This window comes from Aedes albopictus, chromosome 3 (assembly GCF_035046485.1).
Source record: "Aedes albopictus strain Foshan chromosome 3, AalbF5, whole genome shotgun sequence".
Lineage (NCBI taxonomy): Eukaryota > Metazoa > Arthropoda > Insecta > Diptera > Culicidae > Aedes > Aedes albopictus.
In genome coordinates this window covers 425,924,912-425,951,912 of record NC_085138.1, presented here as the reverse complement: position 1 = coordinate 425,951,912, position 27,001 = coordinate 425,924,912, and the positions used below count along the sequence as shown (strand labels likewise).

The following is a 27,001-nucleotide window of genomic DNA, read 5'->3' as shown; positions in this document are numbered from 1 at the left end:
AAAATGGTTGTATGTGATAAGATTTTATGTAGCTTAATGAGGTGATAGTTAGCGCTGTCATGTCAGTGCTTGAAGCAATGAGTCAGCACCGGATGAACAGTCGTTGGAGTATGGAGTTTGACGCAAGTCAATGCGTGATTTTTTGGGATACATATAAGCCATATGACCATACGTACTAGAGCAAATGAACGTTCAAATCTCGATCAAATTGCATATAACCAAAGCTCAGCAATTATTAAACGTTCGGTAAACTCTGCTACACAGGACCCCATGTGGTTGTGGGATGCCTCAAGTTCTAAGCCGTCTAAGCCATCTAAATCTCGCTTTCTGGACCGCATTGAGGAATACTGTCTACTCCTTCGGCAAAATTGCTCAGAAAAAAGAAAGGTTTGCTCACTACATATATCGTTTTAGTGTTGTCATGAAGAGTCTATGCGTCGTATAGGGGGATTAGGGGCATAATGGACACCCGGGGCGAAATGGACACCCCTGTTTTTGCCGAAACCGTTGACTTTTATGTAAAACTTTTAATGCATAACTGTAAAGGAACAAATCATTGTTATATTTTCCAAAAGTACCATTTGTATTCCTTCAAAATAACCAAAATATCAATGAAATTGAAGTATGTTTTTCATATGGTGGATTTCTTATAATTTCGAAGCAGCAGCAAATAAGGTATTACGAGTGTTTGAGTGTGTCCACCATTAAAACAAGTGAATTGTTAGCTTATCAACATGTATACGCAGATTTAGCAATGGATGATAGAGGTGTGCGCCGATTTAAAATCAGTCGGCGGCGGCGTTTTGCATTTTTTTGGCCGGCGGCGGCGGCGTGATCGGCGTGACGCCGATTGAATTTTCGGCGGCGGCGGCGGCGGCGTGAAACGGCGTGGTCATAATTTTTAATTTTTTGTTAAATTCGTTTATCAATATCAGTGTTTTTTTTTAGTAACTCATCATGTTGAAGATGCAATGACATGTTTATAGTTACGGTTTAGATATTTTTTAATTTTCACATGTTTTTGAAAATTTATTAAACTAATTGTTATTTTAAATCATCAATCACATGCCCAAAAAAATATCAAGAACGATATTGTAAAAGGAATTTCCGAAATAAATTCTAGAGGAATTCCCGGCAAAACTCCTAGAGCAATTTGCAAATAAACTCTTAAAGGAATTCCCGGAGGAACTCGTAGAGGCATTCCCGTAGGTACACCTAGAGGAATTCCCGGATGAACTCCTAAACGAATTCCCAAAAGAATATCAAAAAAAATTCCCTGATGAACTCTTAGAAGAACGTTTGGGGGAACTCCTGGAAGAATTCCGGAAATAAATCTTAGAAGAACTCTTAGAGAAATTGCCGAAGGAACTCTCAGTGGAATTCTCGGAGAAACTCTTAGAAGAATTCTCGGAGGAAACTCCGGGCATTCTTTGTGCAACTCCCAGAAATATTTTTAAAGCAACTAGCAAAGTAATTGCTGGAGGAGCTTTCGGAGGAATTTCCGGAGGAACTCCTAGAGAAATTACCGAAGAAATTCGGAAAGGAATTCTAGGAGGAACTCGCAGAGCAATTACCAGAGGTATTCCCAGATGAGTTCCTGGACGAACTTCTAAATGAATTCACGGAGGTACTCCCAAAGAAATTCCCGGATAAACTCCCACAAAAATTCCTGAGAGAAGGTCTAGATAAATTCTCGATGGAACTTCTAGAAGAATTCCCAAGAAATTCGTGAAGAAATTCCCGGAAGAATTCGTAGAGGAATTCCCGGATGATCTGAGATAAATGCTTCTAGAGAAATTCCTGGGAGAACTCCTAGAGGAACGTTCGGGAAAACTCCTGGATGTATTCCCGGAACTTTAGAGGAATTTCCGGAAGAACTTCTAGAGGAACTTCCAGGTGAATTCTTAAAGGAATTCTCAGAGGAAACTCCTGGCATACCCAGTGCAACTTCTAGAAAAAAAAATACCTTTAGAGCAACTCGTAGTGAAATTGCCTGAGCAACTTATTCCTGGTAAAACTCGTGAAGGTGTTCTTGATGATATTTGAATTCCCAAAAATACTCCTAGAGAAATTTCCGGAAAAAAAATTAGAGAAAGTCACGGTGAAATTCTCAGTGTAGAAGAATTCTCAGGAGAATTCTTGGAGAAAATTCTAGAGAAATTCTCACAGGAGCGTCTAGAGGAATGTTCGAAGAAACTTCCGGAAGAATTCCTGGAAGAACTTCCAATGAAACTCCTGAAAGAAATCCAGGAGGAACTGCTACAGAAATTGCCGGAGAACTCCCAGAAGAATTCCCGGAACAACTTTTAGAGGAATTACAGGAGAAGCTCCTAGGGGAATTATCGGAGGAAACTTTTGGTATTTCCAGTGCAATTTGAACTCTTGAAGGAATTCCCGTAAAAATTCGTTAAGGAATTCCCCGATGAACTAGTTTAAGAACTCGTGGAGGAATCGCGGAGGGGCTCCTAGAGGAATTGCCGGATGAGCTCCTACTTAAAGAAATTCCCAGGAAGAACTTCTACAGGAATTCCCGGAGGATCTCATAACAGAATACCCGGAGTAACTCTTAGAGGAATTTCTAGAAGAAGTACTTACTACAGAAAGTCCCAATAATACTTTTTTTTTTTTTAAGACAATTACACCGTCTTCGACCTTGCGGCCTCTAAGACTGAACAATACTAACATTTGACAACGGACAAAACATATAACACCCAGTGGCCCAGTGGAGAATTTTTCGTTTGACGAAAAGTTTTCCCCCACTGGAGCGGGAATCGAACCCACGCTCCGAGGCTTACGAGACACCTAAACGACTGACGCCGCTAACCGCTCGGCCAGTAATGCCCGGCGAAACTCCTAGAGGATGTTTCGGAGGAAACCCTCAGAATTCCCGAAGAACCTTCTAGAGTTCCCGGAGGGACTCCTAGCGGAATTCTTGGTGAAACTGCTGGTAGAATCCTCAAAAGAGTTGCTGGAGAAATTTCATCTCTTCTGGAAATGAACACGACAAAAACATTTTCTTTAGAATCACTAGCATTTTCTTCAAATGCCGGAATCCCTAGATTCGTTCTTCAGCCATCGGTTATCTTCAGGAACCCCCGGTATCTTCGTAAACTCGATTTAATTCAAAGGGCTTTAACTTTCAAAACATTGTTGACGCGACATGCGAAGTTTAAAATTTAAAACAACTACCAGTGGAACTGGGCGTAATTTGACCTATTTGAGCGTTCCAAATTTTTAGAACTGTAATAAATTTGGATAAAAAAAAATAAACCATAGCAGTTTTCAGATGACTCCAAATGCTTGAAATATTGCAAGGAAATAAATCAAGAAATAATTTAATTTATCAATGCGTTTTTGAGATCGGCGTGGAAAATTGGAGTTCGGCGGCGTAAGCGGCGGCGCGCCGAAAAATAATCGGCGGCGGCGGCGTGAACCAAAAATCGGCGGCGGCGCCGGCGTGGCGCGGCGGCGCACACCTCTAAATGGATGAAGTATTATATTTTTGATCCGAACTTACTGAAAATAGCAATTTCAATGTTGGAGTCGATTCGGGGCGAAATGAACACTGGCAATTATGAATGGATGTACGCGCGTTGCATACTGTTAGGCGTTTTAGTGAGTTTGAAAAAAATCAATCCGATTATTTTAATCTAAAATTTATTTAATTAACTTTGAAGTTATGTTAACTCGTCTAAGATGGAGAATTATATCTGTGGTATTGATCTCCGTGGGCAAATTACTTAACTGGTCGATATTCTCGAAGATACAGCATAAAATATGCAGGGGTGTCCATTATGCCCCGATGGGTGTCCAATTCGCCCCGTACCTTTCCTGCCAGGCCCAAAAAACACACTGTTTTCAATTAATTATTTCTTCACAATAATGACATTCTAGCATCTGTAAATGATTGAAATACGTAGGAAACAAGTTAAAGTTGTAAGCCAACTGATAACATGTTAAGTTTTTGTCTGTTACATAGGCCTAACATACTCATTTGCTTAGGGTGTCCATTATGCCCCTAATCCCCCTATGTCGCATCACAATCTGGATCATTTCAAAAGATACTTGCATCAGAAAAGTAAGGCAAAAATATAAAAACTTTCGGTTTTCTAATGGGATTTTTTGAAGGAATGTCTTTGAAAACTCTTATGGAGATTTCCTAGACAATTGATAGATAGGAGTTCTTTTGGCATTGTTTCAACATTTCATCTGCTACGGTATTTCTTTTGGCAGTTGATTCAATACTTTTTTGGAAAGCATTTCATTTGGGAGCAAATTCAGTTTTTTTTTAACATTTAATTTTTAATTTCTTCGGCTATTTTGAGAAATTACCGAGGAATTCCTTTGAAAACTTCTTCGGAAATTTCTTAATTTTTTTTTTTTTTTGAAATTCTTTATGGAAATCTTTCAGAAATTCTGCGGGAATTCCTTTGGCCATTTTTGTTGCGATCATTATATACTTTCGGAACTTTCTTATGCAACGCTAAGAAAATTAGTTGGGTCATACTTCGGTAATTTCTTCGGGATTCTCTTTTTCCTAGCAAACGCTCTTAGGAATCTTGCAAAATTTTTCGAGAAATTCTTTGGGAACTCCTCCGGCAATTACCTTATTTTTTTTGGGAAAAATATATGAAATTCTTTTAAGATTTTGTTCAGACATTCCGTTGTGAATTCTCGGCATTTTGTTTCAAGATTTCCAAGGATGCCAGATGATTTTTTGAAAAATCTGTTTTCCATACGAAATTTAGATCAAAATCTGCATTCTCAAGATCAAGAACCAATATTTCATGTAAAACACAATCTGTACTGATGCTCGCCAATCTGTATTACAAAGATAAATCCGTATTCATGGCATCCCTACACTAAAATACAAACTCTAAAAGTAATAATAGACGAGAAAATGTAAGGAATAACCAAAGGAATGTCCAGAGGAATGACCAAATGAGTTTTCTGAGGAATTACTCGAGAAGTTTTCAAAAACTGCCACAGAAATTTACAAACGAATTGGTTTGGGAGTTATTAAAGTATCTGTCGAATGTATTTCTATCGAATGTATTACTATCGAAAGAATTAATTGCAAAGCAATAGTATTGCCGGTGAAACTCTCAAAGATATTGCTGCAGAGAAACCCCGTAGGCTGTTCTTGAAAAATTTCCAAAGCAATTGCCTAAAGATTTTCGAACAGTAATGCAGGTAATTTCAAAAATTGCAACCTATTAGTGCCGAGACATTTTCGAACCAAATTCCTCAAAGATTTCATCAAAATTGTTTTCAGAAGAGTGTTGAAGTTATTCCACCTGTAATTAATTGCTAGAGAATTTTCCAAACAAATTATCCAAGAAGAACACAGTCAAGTGGCACACGGAATTTCCAGAAAAATTTCCGTAAAATAAATTTCTGAATAAGTTTACAAATCCTTACCAGGTGCCACCACGAATGTTGTAGGTGGGGATTTCAATTGTATAATGAATGGTTTTGATTGCGTGGGTGGAACAAAGAATTACTGTACAGGTCTAAAGCACGTTGTTGAAATGTGTGGATGGAAGGAAGTTGCGTTAACGTTACAGAAAAACGAATTCACTTTTCACAGAATGAATTCAGCGTCGAGAATTGATAGATTTTACACAAATGCTTCCTTTATCAGTCATATTAGCGATTTTCGTACAATTCCAGTGGTCTTTTCAGATCACTCAGGGATTTTGATGAAAATAATGGTTAATCAATCGGAGATAACACCAAAGGGTAGAGGGTTTTGGAAAATCAACAGCACGATTTTGAACAACGAAGAAATATCCGAACAGTTTTTAAATTCTTATGAAAAATGGAAATCGCGAAGATTGCATAATGATGATTTTAACAGGTGGTGGAAAGATATTTTCAAAAACAAAACTAGGCAGTTTTATAAAACGAAAAGCTGGGAGCTAAATTCAAGAATCCGAAACGAAAAGAGTTATTTTTGTGGTTAATTGTATGAGTGGATGGATAAAAAGCAAAAGGGAGAAGAGACTTGGCTTGATGTTAAAATAATAAAATCTAGGCTAATAGAGATTGAACATAATCGTCTAAAGCACTTGACGAATAATATGAATGAAACGACCTTTTTGCAAGGGGAAAAGATAAACGTGTTTCAAATTGCTGCTCAGATCAAATATAATGATTCTAGTAGGTTTTTAAAATTAAAAGTTGACAATACTGTGCTTCTTGATCCAACAAAGCTAAAAGATATTGCATTTGAATATTTCAACACACGATTTAACAACAATGAGATACAGACTGTAACCGATGCGGCCGACGATCCGATCCAGGTTATAACAAAGAAAGTTTCACAGGAAGATAGCCAAAGCTTAGTAGATGTTATCACTGAAGAAGAATTAAAAAAGGTGCTTAAAGAATGTGCCAAAAAAAGAACACCAGGACCGGATGGCCTTTCTTACGAATTCTACTCAAAGAATTTCGACGTTGTGAAAGACGATATGATCAGACTTTTAAATTCTTATCTTTCGGGGCCCTTAAACCTCATAAAGGCTTCTCAGATGGGGTAATAATCTTGATACCAAAAAAAGGAGCCAGGACGGATACATTGGATGATTATCGCCCGATATCAATGCTTAATTGTGATTATAAGCTTTTCATGAAGATTATTGCTGCCAGAGTTATGACAATACTTGACAAACTGATTGGATCCGGACAAACAGCCTGCATCGCAAACTCATCGTGCATAAATAACTTGAAAGATTTAAGAAGAATTTTAACCCGTTCTTGTGAGACGAAAAGGTTTAAAGGAAGCATTCTTAGTATTGATCTGAATACAGCCTTCGATCGAGTGGATCATAAATATTTATGGAAAGTATTAGAAAAATTTGATTTTCCGCAACAGTTTATAACGTGCATAAAAAATGTTTATGAAGTGGCATCGTCTAGGGTGCAAGTTAATGGATTTGTGACAAATGAACTGAAAATCAACACTTCTGTTCGCCAAGGATGTCCTCTCAGCATGATTCTTTTTGTGTTGTACGTGGAACCTCTAATACGTCAATTGTCTAATAATTTGACGGGATTCTGGATTTACGATAAGTTTATAAAAGTGGTAGTATTTGCGGACGATTTTAATATAATTTTGAGAAACGATAGTGACTTTGATCTAGCTCTGACGATATTCAAGAACTTCTCTAAATACGCCAGAATAAAAATAAACTTTTCCAAATCGGCTTTTATGAGATTCAATCAAGCTCAATTCGGGCCTTAACTTGTTAAAGAAGTAGACAGTCTTAAAATACTGGGACTTAGCTTTCACAGAAGTTGGTATAAAACCGTTGTTAACAATTATGATGCAGTTATAAATAATATAAAGTCAACGTTGCAAAGGCACTCCGCGAGAAATGTAAATTTGTACGAAAGGGTTTGGATTCTAAATACTTTTATTTTGTCAAAAGTGTGGTATCTTGCTCAAATTTTCCCTCCGTTGAATAGGCCCAGTTAAAATCAGCCTGCGGAAAGCTCTTGTGGACCGGACATATTTTCAAAGTAGAAAGAAATCAGCTACACTTGGACTACTTAAAAGGTGGCCTACAATTAGTTGACCCTGTGGCAAAGATTAAAGCACTTTTCATCAAAAACATTTTGAATAACGTTGACAATGAAGGTAATATTCAGGAAGAGTCCTACCTACTGAATTTTACAGCGCCTCAGAGAATTACGAAAAATGCTAGGGACTGGATAGAAGAAGCAAAACAGATGAAATCAAGATTTGATTTACCAACTACAAGAATTTTGTATAGCCATTTTGTTGATAGACATAATTGTGTACCTAGAGTTGAAATCTTAGTCGATGTTGATTGGCCAACAATTTTGCAGAATATTAACTATAACTTCATCCCCACACAGGACCGTGCAAGAGTTTTTTGTTTTCTAAATGATCTGATTCCAAATAACAGTAAATTATATGCCTACGGCATTCGTAACGATGAGATTTGTAAAAGATGTGGCAGCCGTGACAGCAACAAGCATAGGCTAAAAGAATGTCTAGCCTCAAAGAAAATTTGGGACTGGTGCATCCAGATTATTCGAAGTCGGTTACATTTCAGATGTGTAGATATTGAAGAGATTTTGTACATGGCAATAAATTTACAATCAAAGCGGCACAAAGCAGCGCTTTGGCTAACAATGCGAGTTGTTTCTTACAATCTAGGAGTTGCAGAGCCAAGTTTGTTCGTTTTCAAAAAAGAACTCAGAGAAATGCGATGGAATTACGGAAAGGTTTTTGTAAAGCACTTTGGTATTTTTCTAAACATAGCTTGAAACAAGTTTACAGTTGTCAACTGCTAGTAGTTTTGTGAGAATATGTCAAAATGTTAGAAATAGAATAAGTAGGGTTAAACACACACTCTGGAAATAATTTTAAACGCTCAATAAAAAAAAATCCATTACTAAAGCATTGCCGAGAGTTTATTAAAAAGTTTCCAGAGGAATTGCCTAACACTTTCTCAATATAATTGCCGCAGAAATATTCTTCTAACAGAGTTCATAAAAAAAAGAAAAAGAAATTTTTAAATACTACTTAAGGAGACAAGGATTTCCAAAATAATAACTGAACAAAAGAAATTTCTGAAGAAACAATAGAGAAAGCTCTAAAGAGTACAAGAGACACGTAGAGAGCGAATTTACAACCAAATTTGTTCCTTATATGCGAAAGATTTTATTCTTCTGAGAAACCTTTACAAAGATAGTGACATACGAAATGGTCCAGAACGCAAGATATATGCTGAAAGTACCAGTTAGCGCCATAGTGATTCTCTATTTGTTTGTTAGGAAGTTATCAAGATATTCGTCCTAGGATTCCTTTCAGAACTTTTTTGAGATTTTTTCGAATATTCTCCAAGAGATTCATTTAAAAGTACTTCCTCAGTTTCAACATGGATTTTACAGAAAATTTGTTCACTGTAATGGCAGTGACTCTGGAGTTTTGCATTCATGCATTTATTGAGAGGTTCATGCTGACACTTTAGAAGAAGGAGAGTTCGCCTTCTTGATCATAGAACTCCTCAGGGTTTCCAACAGAAACTTCTGCCGATATTCCTTTTGAAATTCTTATGAGCTAAAAATATCAGCTCATCTCCAGAGACTTTTTTTTCTGAATTTTATTGATTTTTTCAAAAACGAGTTCTTCAAAGGCTATTCCAAAGAGTTTTTCAGAAATTCTTCTAAAAATGTCTTTCCTAATCCCACCGGGTTTGATTCGGCAATTCTTCCCAGAGTTTCAAGAATGATTTGAGAAATTATTTCAGAGATTTCTGTGGAAATTCCTAAATGGATTTTTTTGACAAATATTTTTGTGGTTGCTTCAGAAATATCTTCAGAGATGTTTTGTGGATAGGGCCCATATAGCCGAGGCGGTAAACGCACGGGTATTCAGCATGACCATGCTGAGGGTGACGGGTTCGATTCCCGGTCAGTCCAGGATCTTTTCGTAATGGAAATTTCCTTGACTTCCTTGGGCATGGAGTATCTTCGTGCCTGCCATACGATATACACATGCAAAATGGTCATTGGCAGAGGAAGCTCTCAGTTAAAAACTGTGGAAGTGCTCATAGAACACTAAGCTGAGAAGCAGGCTTTGTCCCAGTGAGGACGTTACGCCAAGAAGAGGAGAGGATGTTTTGTGGATCCCTATATTTTTTTTCAGCTATTCCTTAAGGGGTTTTCAGAATTTCATTCACAAAATTCACAAAAGTTTGTGACCCGATTTTGTCAGCCCCCAATTTTGTCTGCCCTTAATTTTGTCAGCCTTTTTTAAAGTAGAAAAATAAATGTGTTTTTCTCCAGGGATGCCTTTAATGATTTCTACGGAGATTGCATTAGGGTTTCTTTCAGAAATTACTTAAGGGATTTATCCAGAACTCCTGTAAAGTTTTTGCAGAAACTTTTTTCGGAAATGTCTTGAGGATTACATTCCGTATCTACCTAGAAATTCCCCCAAACATTTATTCAAAGATTTCTCCAGATAATTTTTAGAGATTACGATCTGGAAATTAAAGCAGAATTGTAGCCAATTCGGGCAGTACGAGTGTCTATACTTGTCATTCAGACACTGGCGTAGCCACGGGGGGGGTTTTAGGGTTAAAACCCCCCCCAGAGCCAAAAATTTTGGAACAAATTTTCGGTATAAAGTGCTTTGCGACGAAAAAATTTTTCGGCTGCGCCGCTATTTTCACACTGCGAATACAATTGCTCATTACTGTTTACAAAATGTAAGGCAAATCAAAAAAGATATCATTGACCGTTGAAAACCCCTCCCAGAGTCAATTTCTGGCTACACCACTGCATTCAGATGTTGGTTCATTTTCACTTGTAAGCTGCGCTACCCAGTGTCAACTGTCTTCTGTAGACCACAATTGCTATAAGCTAGGAGAAGGCTGTGTTCCAGTAGAAATGTTATAACAAGAAGAAAACAATAAAAGCTTCAATAGTTCTGCTGTAAAAAGCACTGAATGTTGACTTTACCAAATACATTTTTTTTGTGTGCTCTTAACACCCATTTGATTTTTTTACCACAAAAGGTTCGTTCAAATATTACGTAACGTCAATTTGGCTATTTTGGACCCCTCCCCTGTTAGCGTTACGTAATATTTGAACGGACCCAAAACAGACTCCTCCATACCTATCTCCGTCTCTGACGAGCTCAGAACAATGTTTCACGAATAAAAACATGATTTTAAAAATTGTCCTGATTTTGTCAGCCCAGAATGCTACCAGGGGCTGACAAAATCAGGTCTTTACTGTAATTATTTTAGGAATCCCTGATGGAATGACTAAGAAATAACAGGTTAATGTCGCAAGAAATCACTTCTAAACTTCTTGAAAAAAAAAAATTGCAAGAATTCCTGGACGACAATTCCAGAAAAAGTTTCTAAAGTTATATTGTGCGCATTTCCTGGATAAGGATAATACCTAGGAGAATACCTGAAGAAACACTTTAAAGAAAAGAAAAACATTCGAAACTTATGGAGGAATTCTGCAAGTAATTCAGAGAAAAACATGCTTGAGAAACCTCTGAAGGGAATTCTGAATGAAATTCGCAAAGACAAAGGTACTGGTGGAATTCATGAAGAAATCCGTCGTAATATTCCTGAGGAATTCCTGGAGAATTTTTCGAAAATTTTGAATCCTTGGTAGAGCTCCTGGAGATACCTCTGAAAGTATTTTTCATACAATTTCTTACTTTACCTTGCTTTACCTGGAGTAATTTCTTAATTACTGATATTCCACAGCAGAAATACCAGAATATTCCATCAAAAATTTGCATCTATACAGATTGTTCTGTATCGCCGCATTTGAGAGTGTAGTAGACCCAGAGAGTCCTAAATTCAGTGGAAACAAATAAAATGTACCTCTTTTTGGAGGTTTTTAATTTTTACTTGTATTATTTTTTTTTTCAAAACATGTGTACAACAATGTACATTTTTTTTAAGTTTTTATAAGTTTTTATTAATTTTTTTTTGAATAACTTCAAGTTTCATGGTTTCTGAAGAAATCTGTATCACATTTCAAAAGTCTGTTTTTTTTCTGAACTTTGTATCTTGTCTGTATAGAAGGTCAAAAATCTGTATGACTCAGAAAAACCTGTATATCTGGTATATCTTTTCCACAGTAAAAATAAAATACAAATTTCTTAGAGAACCACTTAAGACATTGAAAACTGAACTTTAAAGAAAACTTTGAAATGATACTTAGAGAAACTGGAAAATCCTCTACAGCTATTTATAAAAATCAGAAAAAAATTAATGGAAAATTAAAAGATTCTGTAGTAATTTCTGCAAGAACTGATGGAAGAATCTTTGGAGAAAAAAATCTGAATGAATCTGGTGGTATCCCTGGAGGTAATCCTGGAGAATTTTCGAGAAATTTTGAGAAGAATTCTTGCAAACGCCAGTTGGATATCCCTTCCGCGATAATTACAGAAAAAAATCGTGAGATTTTTGAGAGCGTGGAAAAATTTTCTCGGGATAATTCCTAATAAGGCTCAACAGATAAGTCATTTTTGTAAGGGCTTACTGGTATAGAAGGCGCCTCAATTGGAAAGTTTGAGTGGCTATGATTTTACCATGACAACACTGATGCAAAGACGTTCGTCCCTAAATGAGGGTACCAGTAAACATCATTGTCCATTTGTATGTGTGCTTCACCAGTCATGCCATTCTACCTCAACCAATAAACCAATAAATGCCCTATTAGTAGCTGTAATAGACCTTTCTACTTCACACCCATTAACCACTACTTTAAGCATCAGCACTACTAGCTTCATTCAGTCTTCTTTGCACAAATCAGCCTTTTTAGTTTCACAGGAAGACCATATTCTGGCATTAGATGTTAAAGAACATTTCAAATGCAGCACATTATCTGATTTGAATCTACGATAGGTATACGAGCATTGAACTTGCATAGCTCATTGTACCTCCCGCGTGGAACATTGATCCAAGCCCAAACATTATGCATACACAAAATTAATATTCAAAAGTCGTTTCTCTGCAGGATTTCATTTTCTTCCACTCACTATCTTTAGGACTAAAGACTATTCACTGCAGATGGCCAGTTTAATGCCCGGCATTGACTTTCATTCGTAGATATGTATGTCTTTTCCTCTGTTAGTGTTGGAGTTTCTCGCCACACTGACATCTGAAGAGGCTTTATTTAGGACCCTGACCCCACACCCCACATCTCCGGCGGTACTTTGATCAGCGACCCCACCGAAAAGCGGTGGATCCGATATTCTTGGCATGCATTTTTTATGAATTTAAATTGACTCAAACCCAGGAAGCAGATTTTCATGTCGTGGAAATTTAATAACGGTCGAGGTTATAATTCGTAGACTGTGGCAGCGGCGGCGACGACGACAAAGAGACGAAGGCGCGACGGAAACGGGACACGGATAATTCCCTTAGCTGCTACTGCGTTCCAAATAGGCTAAATTTATGTTTGTTAGGTCAAAGTTGTTTGCGGGCTGATGAGGGCTTCAAGATGGAGAAAGCAAACGGAAAATAAAAATATGAAATCCCACCAACAACGCGGAGGGGATCCGTCACGAACGGGCGGAAAACGAGCATTTCCTCAAATCATAATTAAATTCTATGGGATCCATAAATACGGGTCAATCGGATGGTGGTATGCGAAAACGGTGGACGTTTTGTAGAAATGGGGAATAAAGTCGCGATTATTGCGGAAATTGGTCAATCGAACCTTTTTAGGCCAAACTGTTACCACGAAAGAAGTCACTGAGTATATTCTTGCGTTTTATGTGCCGAAATCAAACAGCGTGGCTGTTCTCATGCAGTGGCCAATTCAATTAATGGCTTACCACGAATGAGAAACTTTCTGTCAAAGATATTTCTTAGCTTTTACCACAGCTGCCAAAGTTTTTAGGAAACAAACATTGACCGCAAAAAAAAGTACAATATCTCGTTCAACGTAGGTCAATAATCTCAACTGACGCTGTTTTCTCACGTCTGTGTTGATTGTAGTGATACCGATTGGAAAAGAGAAAGCCCGCTTCAAGTGCACTGGAAATAAAATAAAAAACCGAAAGTGCAAACAAGCGAAAGAAAACTTTTCGCTGCTGTTGTCATTTGATTCCGTACTCAACTGGCACTGGCTGACAAATCTGGGATTTTTCTCACATGTCACCCCACCAAAGCTGCGTTCGCTTATCCCTGCCAACGACGAGTCGTCGTCGATGGCAAAAGTCTCTGGTCTTTGTCTCTGCCACCTTTTGCCACCATGCATCATTCCACCTTCTTAGTGAAAACTATTTTTTTTCTATCTTTCGCTTCTCCTCCTCTCGGAGGAGCCACCATCATTGTTTGACAGTCGTGCAAGATACAATAAATAAATAACGAAAAAAGAACCGGCATATCGGAGCTTTGTGCGGCGCGGTGTGCACTGAACCTGAACAGGGATTGCAAAGTTCAAGCTCGCCAAACGCGAAGGATTGGACTCCGGGGACTTTCTAAGCCTTTTTCAGTTCTCTTGTTTTCGAAGACTTATGGAGAATAAAGGTAAAAAAATGTAGGAAATTAAAGTCGCTTAAACTTGGCATCCGTCAAAATAAAAAGTTCCTGTACTTTAAACGAGTACGCAACACAAAAATCTGCTTCAATTACTGTAAAAACAATGATCATGAATAACTTGGAATGCCCGACGATACTCATGAGTGTATAATGTTATAAAATAACAAGGCGAACATTGGTAACATTCGCAGACCCGAAGGCTTGTATTTCCAGGAAATCTTGAATGACGTAGAACCTTCAATCAGCTTCGTTTTATGAAAACATTGAAGGTATATCGCTACCACAATAGCACAAAACCCAAAGAAAATAGACTTCTGAACTATATCACGTGAACTTCCTGGGCAATACATAACATCCGTAGAGGTCCGAAGGTCCGAATTCAATATCGAAGAAATTATATTTTGGCTGTCAGTTCTACAAATAAAACCTGACTGAATATCCAATAACCTAAACATTTTTCACCAGCTCAAGTACAATTATTGCAAATCTCTACGTCCAAGTGCAATCTTTTTCTCCCAAGCAACGACACTTAATCAAGCAAATAAATTACGTATTATCCTCTATTGTTGGAAAGCCGGAATGCACTCCGATTTGTGTAAGTTAATAACAATGCAAGCTGCCATGAATCCATTCCAACAACAACGGGGGAAAAATTGCGTGGGAATCCACTATTCATGGGATTAAGAGAAAACTGGTGCAGCGGCTTTGGCGCAAACAGAAATGAAATTTCCTTTATTTTTCCCGACAGAGCCGCTGCCACTGCCGTCGTAGGATATGGGCGGATGAAGGAGGGACTTTGAAGACCAGGGCGAATTCATGAAGGCAGTGAAGTTGCCAGAAATGTCGTTTTTTTTTTTTGTTTTCTGACAATAATAGGGTATGTGTGCCATCAGTAATCTCACGCTCCCATATTCATCCTATTCGAAAACAAGCGATTACGGCACTTTCGGCACTAAGGAATTTGCTGGATTTCACCTAGGTCTAAGTTGGTTGCATTTGAGGTTCGCAGCTGAGTCAACCGTTAACTTGCTAGGATTTCTGTGCGACCAAGGTTAAATACCATTTGGCGACACTTGGAATTTGATGTTCGGAGCGGAATACCCTTTGGCTGACAGGTTCGACTAGAAATCTTGGATGACACGAATCAAACACGAAGTTACTAATGGAATTGGTCCACCATGGCCACGCAGACCATAGTTAGACTAGACAGATGACCGATTCTAGAAATAGAACGCAGTAGTCAACTTCCATCCAACTAGACAGCTGCCGACCAATACCCGAACTCGAAACTGACTCCACTTCAATTGTCGCTAGGTAGAACGATTCTGAGAATATGTACTGTTACGATTTGCCCTCGCAGTCTTAAGGGGAATGTAAAATTCTAGTTTTTTTTTTTTTTATTGTTTCCGAAGTTTTGGAATCATTTCTTAAATATTATTTCCGTTCGGCACCAATGTTTTACATTTTCTGGTCAAAAACAGCTTTGTTAAACTTAAAAAGTCAAGACGAATGTACGCCTTTTTTAAATTTAGCAAAACTATTTTGACCACGAAAGTACAACACTACCAGAAAAACCTTGCTCGTCGTATACAGCGCGGTGCAGTTTCGGTTACTTGATGGCGCGCGTCCTGAAAGGTTAAAGATTGAATACTTGAAAAAGGTCTCAAATGGACCGAAACGTCGGGAATAATCAAAAAAACATTCGGTTTCCATATCCCTTAAGACTACGAGGCCAAATCATAACAGGTAGCTCCATTGACGAAAACATCTAGGTCCAACTCGCACCAGTTCTTCTTTGTCTGGATAGGGTCTGGGATCATTTGAGCAGGAGCACCTATTTTGGGCACTTGCTGCTGTAACTCAGTCAATTTGAACCGATTTACTTGGTTTTTGAGACACGATCAGATACGCACAGTATCTAGCCATGTGCAATAATTCAAGTAAATCGGTTTGAAATTGAATGAGTTATAGCAGCAAGTGCCCAAAATAGGTGCTCCTGATCAAATGGTCCCAGACCCTACTTTCAGTCCTAAGCACCCACGGTGCTGCAGAGAGCCGATTTGAAAGATTTCAATACTGGGTGATTGCCTGCCATCGCCTTGACCTGTGGACAGGTCAAATTTCTGTCGAATTGCTTGATTTCGTTGTTGAGGCTGCGCCGCCATGAGCCTCTGAGTCTCCTTCTGCTGCGATGTCCTGCTGGGTTCCAGTCAACGCTTCCTGGCAGATTTCGTTTCCGCCCCTGCGTAGAGTGTGGCTGACCCTCCTCCACTTTTGCTCTCGAATTTCTGTCGCTATCGGCTTTTGATGACATCGACGATGGAGCTCCACGTTGGAGATCCAGTTGTGAGGCCACCATGCACGAATTATATACGGCAGGCATCTATTGATGAACACCTGCAGCCGTTCAGTGTTCTCCACTGATACACACCAGGCACCAGGTTTCACTGGCGTGTAGCAGAACAGATTTCACGTTCGAGTTAAAAATTCGGATTTTGATGCGTCGCAGAGCTGGTTGTTTGTCCATAAATACATTTCTTAAATTCGCAAAAGCAGCCCTCACCTTCTTGATCCGTGCACCTATGTCGATCTTTGTGCCGCCATCGACCGCCATTTGGCTACCAAGATATTGGAAGCTTTCAGCATTCTCCACTGATTCCCCGGCTACTCTAAAACTGGAAGGATTGACCGTGTTTGTCCGAATAAACAACACTAATTCTTTCCATCTTTCATTTTAGACGTGGTGCACCCAGGGATGGCATTCACCATTTGCAAAGAGTTACATTCACTTGGTACTATCTCTGTTCATAAGCATGCTATCAAAAAACAATGTATGGATGACTTTTACCTTGTAGTTTTATCTGAAAGTTTGCCGAATATCATAAGGGTCGCACTCGCATGATTAACTCGTGAGCGAGCTGTGAAAGCAACTCACGGCGTGGGGAGTTGCTTTCACAGCTCGCTCACGAGTTAAGCATGCGTGTGCGACCCTTATGATATTCGGCAAACTTTCAGATAAAACTACAAGGTAAAAGTCATCCATACATTGTTTTTTGATAGCATGCTTATGAACAGAGATAGTAGCAAGTGAATGTAACTCTTTGCAAATGGTGAATGTCATCTCTGGGTGCACCAAAACTATTCGCTTTTTAGCTGGAAAAGCTGCCATCGGCTGAGACAACTATCCTTTATGGTTCCCAACTACGGATTAACGTGTGCAATAAGAGAAAGGCCAATCAAGTAATCAAGCAATCACTGGAGTTACATACAACGTGAACATCTTCTGGATCGGTCAAAATGCTGAACAACGGCCATGAATTTAACTCTGCCTAGATTTCGATTAGAAGGTTGCCGAACTAATTCTTCGAAGGTCAGCACAGCGTTGCCGAAAATCCTCTTCAACTGCAATTCGTCTGACTTTATGGCGGCTTCCCAGAGCCCGCCAAACTTTGTTAAATAGTGACATACTGCTTGAACAGAAGAATCTCCAGTTATGCGATTTCAACGATTCAGACAGGATAATTCCGAAAGTATTTAATGACAGCTTTTGATAACATATGCTCTTGGATTGGAAAATGTGTAACTGATATTTTTCTATTTTTTTTTGTAGGCAACGTAACTGATGATGACGACGATGACGAGGAGGAGAACGAAGGTTTTCCTTAAAATACACGAGTCGATCTCTACGAGAGCGATGATTGAAAGAGACAGTAGGGAATTTAACAGCACATCACTATAACGGTGTATGCTTAATATTTTATTTCAATATGCGCACTTGATTCGGAAGATTGTAATTAATTTGTACCTTTTAATTTGCTTATCCTTTGAAAGAAACTCATTCGAAGAGGGTATTCCATAGAAGATTCGAAAGTCAATTCAAGAAAAAACACTTGAACCAAACCATGAACAACGCCAGAACTCAAAAATCAATTAAACAAAGTTATCTTCGAAGGAAACTCAATTCTTGATGGTAACCAACGAATTGGGACAAACGATTTTTTCAGTCCAATGACCGTTGTGGCCTAATGACCTTCCTTTGCCACCTAATGACCTTTGCGTCCCAATGACCCTTGCGTTCCAATGACTTTTGCAGTCTAATGACCTTTGCGGTTTAATTACTTTTGCAGTCTAATAACCTTTGCGGCCTAATGACCTTCGCGGTTTAATTACTTTTACGGTCTAATGACCTTTGCGGTCTAATGACCTTTGCGGCCTTATGACCGTTTGCGACCTTATGACCTTTGCGGTTTAATGATTTTTGCGGCCTAATGACCTTTGTGGTCTAATGACCTTTGCGGCCTTATGACCTTTTGCGGCCTTATCACCGTTTGCGGGCTTGTTACCTTTGTGGCCTTATGAGATTTGCGGCCTTGTGACCTATGCGGCAGAATGGCCTTCCTGTGCGATCCAATGACCCTAGTGGCCTCTCCAGTTAGATAAGTGATTAAGGCTATGGATTTCCAATGCGGAGACCGCGGATTCGATTCCCGTTCCGGTCGGGAATTTTTTCTCGACTCCCTGGGCATAGTCTTTCATTGTGCACAATAGACTGAAGTTTTTTTTTCACGCGGTTTTTTTACGTGGTCCGTCCTAAAAAACCACGTTATTTCAAAAACCGCGTAAACACGCGTAAAATAGTCAGGTCCACATCTAACGTGACTTGGCTTTCCCGAATTTTAATAATTTTTGCTCAATTCCTATAGCATTGATATCAATGAAGCAAATAACCACAAAACATTGGAAAACATGATGCTGTTTTAAACTATCCTACTTATTACGTATATTAGGGTGTTGCAGAACAAAATCTATCAAAGAATCAACTTTAAAAGGTTTTTCTGATTACAAATGTGATAATATGTATGCAACATATGTATAATTTAAATTTATTGGGATACGTTGTTCGGAGTATAGCATAATTTTCAATTTGTGTCGTAAAAAATAATATTTGATTTTGACAAGTTTTAATGTAGTGATGAGTTTTTGGAGTTCGAAAATAGTCGAAAAACACAAAATTGATTTGATGCACCTCGGGATTTGGCTGAAATTTTGACCAGTTACTTCTTTTAGGATGCCAATCGGGTGCCAGGTGGACTTGAGAATTAGAGAACATTATTGAAAAAGTGGATAGGTCTAATATATGTACATCTCATGTATAAACAAATTCCAAGTAACATTTTGATTGCCAGCTAGTCTTGTAGAGGTTTTGAAAACATTCATAAAGCTCCATGCTTTTTGTTTTGGTTATATGATGGTTCTATGAACCTCTTCTAGTCTAATTGGCCATCAAGATGCAACTTGGGATGTTTGTAGCCATCGCCACGAAGAAAAGAGAATATAGAGAAAATAGATAGAAAGATACAAAGTAGGAGGAAAGTGACGAGCCAGGGATTCCACCTAGGACCTTCTTCATACGAATTGGAAGCGCTAACCACCCCGAGCAAAGGCGGATAACAAAGTGATATCATTTTGATAATAAACTGTGTTTTCCGTTATCATTTTGATATTTTTGTTATCATATTTTCAAATTAATGATAACCATATTTATGATAACAAATTCAGTTATCGATAATTTTGGTCTTTCGCGATAACATAAAAATACTAAATTGTAACAAAATATTTGCCAGTTTACAAACACATATTTCAAAGCTTTCCCAAAACTGTGAGTCTGATGAACATCAAATCTAAAAAAAGATTCCGGTTTCCACTTTCAATGCGACTGCAGTACGAAAGCGTAGCCTTTAACCACTCTCTCTCTCTCACTGAGTCTCCTTGGTATTGGGGCGAAACCCGCTGAGTGCTATAGTTGTAAACATGGGTTGTAAATTATAAGAAACTTTTTTCAATTGTTGGCGATGTTGGTAAAGTAGATTTTTACTATTTTGGTCGATAAAATAGCTCTGAATGATAACTAATTAATAACAAAACCTGTTACTAATTGGTAACAAAACCTGTTAATACTTAACCTAGCTAATCATCATTTTCGTATTCGAGGAGAAAATTTGAGTTATCATTTTTGTTATGTTGGCTCTTAATTAACCTTAAACTAAATGATAACAAACTCAATTATGAAACGAATGATAACCAGGTAACAGAAATCGTTATCATTTTGTTGTCCGCCTTTGCTCGAGACTGGACCACCAATTTGTTCGACCTTATGCCCTATTAAGCCTAATCATGAGCGGAGCCAGCATTTTCTTTTTTCTTACTCATTCTTCTAAACATACGAGAGAAAAAGAAAAACGGAAGTGGAAGCAGCTCCTAAATGTGATGTTTCATTAGTAAATGCAAGAGTAAATGTATATATGTATGATTTATATGAGGGTTTAGACTGGATCGATGTTTCGAGTGGCTTTCTCAGTCTTTAAGTTGAGAACGAACTGTTTTCTACTCTCTACTGCAGGCCCTTAACGATAAAACGGAACATTGTTAGTAAGTACACATCAACACTACACAGACACAGCATAATACATAACACATAATTTGTTTGTTGTCCATCAGATCCCAAGAAGAAGGCACAATGAACGTGTCCGAAACGTCGGATGAAAACATAAGAATCCGTTTTTAATTAACTATCACAGTCGTATCTCTAAGAAATCTCGACGTTTCGGCCGAAGGATTTTGGCCTTTATCAAGGGTCGCTAAAATATGTATTTAACATTTAACATATAACATTAAACATAAAACATAAAAAAAATAGTATAGATAATAGACAATAGAAAGGTAATGGAAAGGCAGGCCAAACGCAAATAGTTTGGCAACTACCCGAGCAAAGCTTGACAGCAAATTGAAAACTAATTTTGATGTTGTGATATTGCAAATTATGATAACTCAGGTTGTTGTCATTTTGGTCGTTTTAACGGTTAAAACATCAAAAATGAGAGCAGAAAAGTGTTCGCGTAACAGCAAGTTGAAAACAATTCCTGCCATCAGTGATTTCAAATTGATAACTGTTTTTGCTATCAGTGCGAAAAAATGAAAAATCGTTAAATGTATAGTTTTTCGAATGATATGAAAACTTAAATGCAATATGTTAATTGCACTGATGGTATAGCATTAGTTGTATTATGCAAGGTCGCCTAGAAGTTTTGAAATTACTTGAATTCTATAATATTTATAATAAGTTGAAGTGACAGCAAAACGAAATCAAAATTTGAAATCAAATTGAATCAAGACAATCTGATATCAAAATGTGATATCAATTTGCTGCTGATTACAAATCGTGTTTTCGATTTGCTATCATTTTGTTGTTAGACTTTGCTCGGGTATCTACATAGAAAACTATAGACTTTAGTGGGATGTCCCATTAAAACCTATAAACAACTGAAAAAATGTATATATTTTCTACTAAAAAATAAACGAAATAGCATCCCTGTTCGGCAGGTTCGCTACTGCTGGTCGGCACACTTCCTATTCCCGCTACAGCACGGTGGGTACCCGGTCAGCGAGCGTGCTGCAGCGCGGCCGCCGGAAACATATAACTAAAACCGGATCAAGCAAATAAAATGGCTTTCATCATGTTGCCTTTACCCCATCCTCGGTCCTCCACTTCGTCTGTCCGTCCATCCGTGCAGTCCATTCCACGAAACGCAGCGCTTTCAGTTGCTCGGTTCATGTGCTGCAATTTCCTGGGCGGGTCTTGTCCGGTGTGGATTCTAAAGCTTTTTTTTCTGCTGGTGCTGACCAGTTGTTGTTGTTGGGTATTTCAGTCTGAAAAGCGCTGCTCGGATAGACAATAAGGCCGTTGGTTCTGGCGGCGAGAGCGCGTACCGTCTGCCGATGAAGCGCCATCATTGCCGTCGTGGTTCGAGACAGACGGAGAAAAGGAAACGGTCTGAACCGTAATTCACTTATTATCAAACTATGCAGTGAACATAAAATTTAATCCCTTTAAATTACGGCAAGCGGATTAATGGTAACGAATTAAAATATACGGCTGTCCGACCGGGGACTGACCAGCTGAGAGTGGGCGGGAAGCAAAAACGTTTGTTTGAAATGAAAAGAAATGTCAGGGTAACTACCAGGGGATTACTGTGTGGTTTTGGCAGGTCTAGACGGAGTGTAGAGTAGATGTTGATTAAAGAATAGCTCCTTCTAGGATACTAGGATGTGCGACAAGTTGATTTGGAAATGTGGGATGGAATGCGTGCTCTGAATCCCACTTGTAATTAGATGAGTTCAGCTCAACTTTTGGATTTTCTCACATAAAGTCAACAGATACAATTTTATTAGCTTCATTCTGCCAAAGCTGAGAAATTCAAAACCTTTCCTATTTTTTGTAATATAGTATCCCTCTAAATCGAAGAGCCTTCTACTTGTTCTTGGTAGAACGTTCCAACTTTGATAGCTCCTTAGCTTAGTGTTCTAGAAAAAAGATTCACAGAAAGTGAGAGCTTTCTTTGCCAGTGACCGTTGCTGAATACCGCGCTCTAGGTGTAGCTATCTAAACATCTATACTTACTGCTGGGCGATGGAATTGGACCATCAATGTAATTTTATTCATCCCATATGACGACACAATAAAATCTCATTCAGCAGAATACATCCCACAACATTCATTCGTCACAATTGAATCCCCCCTCATACTCGGAGGCACTCTCCCGTTATCATCTCTTTGGGAATGTTCATCACTCAAAAACCGTTACCATTATGCGTAAAATAAGCCATCCGACATCTGCAACATTTGCTCACGAGTGAATGTACACATTCGCTTCTTTTCTCGATACTGAATACTCATTCATTCTGACAGCAGCAGAGCTCCGATCCGATCCGATCCGGGTCCGACCACCGCAACCTTTCCAAACTCCGGCATCATCTCATAAATCCATAAAATTTGATACTACTCGACGCGTGCTGTCTCTCGCCGAGCCCGGCCGGGGTCGTCGGTCCCTTCCTTCGTGTTCGTTCTCGTCCTCTAATGCCAACCGAGGGAATTCCGCGTGACGCTATCCACTAGCAAAATGTGTCACTCAACGTCAATGCGATGGCGCTCTGTTCTGAGCTTATCCCACCGGGTCCCCCCTCCTTGCTCACGTGATACCGAACAAGGCAAAATATTTGTTGCCAAATAAAATTCTCATCCATCATGTGCCGGGCGGGGACCAAGCAAGCAGGCATGTGTGAAGAAAGTGGGACACCCACTGGGGAACGGAATCCACCGGGGGACATCAACAAGGTGGCAAGGCGGAGACAAATTGTTCCGAGACATCGCGGCAGGATCTTGAAGGTATACGATTCTAGGGGGTCCTTCGGTTGGTTGGCTGCGGTGAGCGTGACAAAAAGCTTTGTCACGTGGGTTTACACTAGCGACGTGGCAATTCTAATGAAAAGCATTGTTTTTCGTCGTTGAATGGAATGAGCTGTCAACTTCCGTATGATTTTTGGAAGCGGATTTGGAAGGTGATTGTACAACTCCATGTAACCTTTTCAGGACTCATTGGATATATTTTAGTTTTATCATATGTTTGTGAATGCTATCGATAGTGTCATCGGTTAGAAGCGTTCGTTAAGGCATCACCAAACAGTGATGGTCTTTTCAACTTATTATAACTTGGCCATTGTCATTCGATTTGAAACATTTTAGAACCTGTGACTTTCCCAGCCTTATAGATCAATTGGAATGTATGGATTCGACTAAAACTGTATTTTTGAGCACTCAAAAACTTGGAACAAGTACTTGAAAACTCAAATTTTTGAGAGGTTATTTCCGATACTACGATGTTAGTTTCTGAGGCTATTCCTCTAGAAATTCAAAAAATTCCAATTAAAATTGCTAAAGAAATTGTCAAAGGGTTTCACAAAGAAAAAAAAAAGCCGAAGGAGCCTTAAAACGGAATTGCAGAATAAATTTTCTAACGAATTCTTGTTGGAAGTGTCAAAGAAAAAAAACGAAGTGGTTGAGGAAATTTCCGAAGAAATTATTTTTAGAACTTTCATAGGAGTTCCATAAGGATTTTTTTTCCTCCCCTGTTGGGGAAATTATGCCACTACTGTGTCCAATAAGCTGGAATATCCGAAAAAGATTTCAAGTGAGTTTCAAAGAATTTCTAAAGTACCTCTAAAAAACCATGCCGAAGAAAATTCGATCGATTCGTATTCTAAAAATAATTGCTGAAGAAATTCAAAACGAAAATAAAATACCGAACGATTTTTTCTAAGAAATCTTCAAAAATGAGTTATCTAGGAAATTTCAGGTGGGCTTTCTAAAGTTATTTACGAAGGAACTGCCGAGGAAGTTCTGAATGAGATGCCCATTGTTTTCCTCAAAAATCTCGAAGAAAAACTCCAAGATATTTGCCTGACAAGTTTTAAAAATAATTACTAATGAAATACTGAAATTAAACTTTGCCATAAGTACATAAAGAATTTCCAAAAAAAAAGTTCAAAGAAAATCGCCACAGCAATTCCTTTTGTAAACTCCTCAGGGACTTTTCAAAAGAATTCTTGCGTAACATTTGAAAAGGGCCTATCTGCCTTTTGTAAACAAACATGTTTCTGTCTCTGTAGGGCCTATCTGGATCCACCCACGCCAGTCAACTTCCTAACTGATATCTTGGACATTACTCTTACTGATAAAAGTGTTGACATGCCTGAGATTGGCAATACAGAGACAAAGACATGCTTGTTTACAAAAAAAAAACATTTTTTAAAAGCTTTTCATATGTTAGGTCGCAATTTTTGAAAGATTCTCCCTAGCAGGCATCTTCAGTTGGCGATCTTTTAGGCGACAATGGCGCCTGCCACGTCAGATTGCAGGTCAACGTGGGGAATGGGGAAGGTAGTGATGGTAGCAATCGTTTGTATCCACAGCAGACCGAATATACCTCTGCGTCAGCACAAATTCATGCGGATGTCTCAGTGTTGGTTGGGTATGGTTGGCAGAGGGTTCACACATTATTGGTGCGTGGATGCCAAGCGTTAGGTGATAGATTGTGAAATTACAGTTCTCTTGGTTGCATAAATTGTAAGCGTTATCTGATAGTTTGACACTGTGAGAAAAATTAGGTGAAACATTATGGTTGTTTTTCAAGTACATGAAAAGGAATAATATCATTAATGAAACCTCAATACTTCCTCTCACTTTGCCTAGAGTATAACTATTCTCACAGATGTCGGATTACTTTGAGGTCTTCGGCAAATTTGTTCGGCATATACAGGGGATAGACAAAATGATTGGGACAGGCAAAATTTTCACTTTTCAAAAATGTTCAACTAGCTGTAACTTTTCGAAAAGGGCATCAAATATTCTCAAAATTTCACTGTAAGTTGATCAACTAGTTGAGTATCAGTGGACAAAATTTGAAAGAAAAAAAATCAGGCTATTCTGATTCTTAAGATTTCTGCATACATTTGGACTTTTCCCATACAAACTCCAAGCTTATTGAGCGCCCCCTTAGGCTTAACCGATTTTTCTCAAATTTTTGGACGTTGCTTCTGGGAGTCCAAAACAACCGATTAAGAAGGTAAGACTTGACATTTTTCAAAATTTTTGTTTCTCATACAAGAGTGGGCCACCTCAATAAGCAAATACGTGGGAAATTTCTAAGAGAAACGTCTGATAAAGTTCCAGAAAACTTCTTGGAGAAGTTATAGATAAAGCTTCTGGGTGATTTTCTGAAGGTATCCTATCTATAGAAACACCTTGATGATCTTCTGCAAAGATTCCTGAAGAATCTCTTAAGGGATGTGTAAAGGAATTTCCGAAAAAAACATTTCTGGAGAAATTTCTGTTTAAGTTTCTGAAACAATACGTAAAGCAATGTCGAGTGATTTCGTTTTAAAGCCTTGGAGGTATTTCCGAAAAAATCGTGATACCCAGAGGTAATCCGGAGATATTCTCTGAACAAATTTCTGACAGAACCACTGAAAAAAAATGTAAAAATCTGTGGAGGAAGTTTTTTTTTTTTGGTGTTTCTGGAGGAAACTCTGAAAAAAATTAAATTTCGGCAGAAGTGCATGCTCTATGTTAAAAACGAGTTCTTGGGGAAAAATCTGAAAAAAAATATGTTATGTATGAATTTCTGAAGAAATTTGTGTAGGAAAATTTTAAGTTATCTATAGAATATCTATAAGAGTCTCTAGTGAACCTTCTAAAGGAATTCCCAGAGGAATTTCCTAATGAAAATAAGTAAAATCTGAAGATTTTTTTTTTTCAAAGAATTCCTAGAGGCAAAGCTCAATAAATCCCTCTAGAAGATTTTCTGAGTGATTCCCTTCCGAAAAAAGTATTTTTTTTTTGGAAAAAAAAAATCTTTAGGAAAAAATAATGTTGTAATTCTCAAAAAATATCAGAAGAGCCTCTTGAGAGTTTTATTTGAAGAATCACTGTGAAACAAAGATGAAATTGCTTAAGAATTTTCAGAAAGAATCTGTGGAAGATTGTATGATTAGTAATAACACTAGTTTACAGCATTTTTGAACTCGGTAAGCTGATAATCATTATTAGTGTAGAATCTGAGTTCGAAGGCGTGAGGGAAAAAATACAGTAGACGGACATTTTTTCGACTTTCCATACAAGGCTGTCGATTTGAAATCGATTTTTGTTCTATTTTTAAGCAAAATTGGGGAAATTCCTCAAGCAACCCATTGGAAATTTTTGAGAATTCACGTTTTCTGAAAGGATTTTTCATGAATTTTGGAAAGAATCCATGAATGATTTTCTTAAGAACTAGCTGGAGAAATATGAGGAAGAATCCATTCAACGACATTGTCAAGGATTCAGGAATTTCTAAAGGAGTCCCTACTTTTTTTAATTTATAAAGATTCTCTAAAGGATTTCCTTAATGACTCTCTGAAGTAATATATTGAGTAATCTATAACAGATTTTATGAAGGAATAGGAATAGGAAGTATTAATGACAGGGTTCTTAGGCAAATTGCTGATGAATCCTGTAAATTTTTTTAAAGAAGATTTTCCAAAATAATCCCTAGGAGGTATTTCTGAGG

The 27,001-nt window shown here is 38.2% G+C and overlaps 1 protein-coding gene across 4 annotated transcripts in view; it reads right to left on the bottom strand.

Annotated features, from left to right (window-relative positions):
* Positions 1-27,001, bottom strand: part of LOC109433445 (uncharacterized) — a 314,324-nt gene that overhangs the window by 184,482 nt on the left and 102,841 nt on the right. The gene's annotated exons all lie outside the window — the stretch shown is intronic.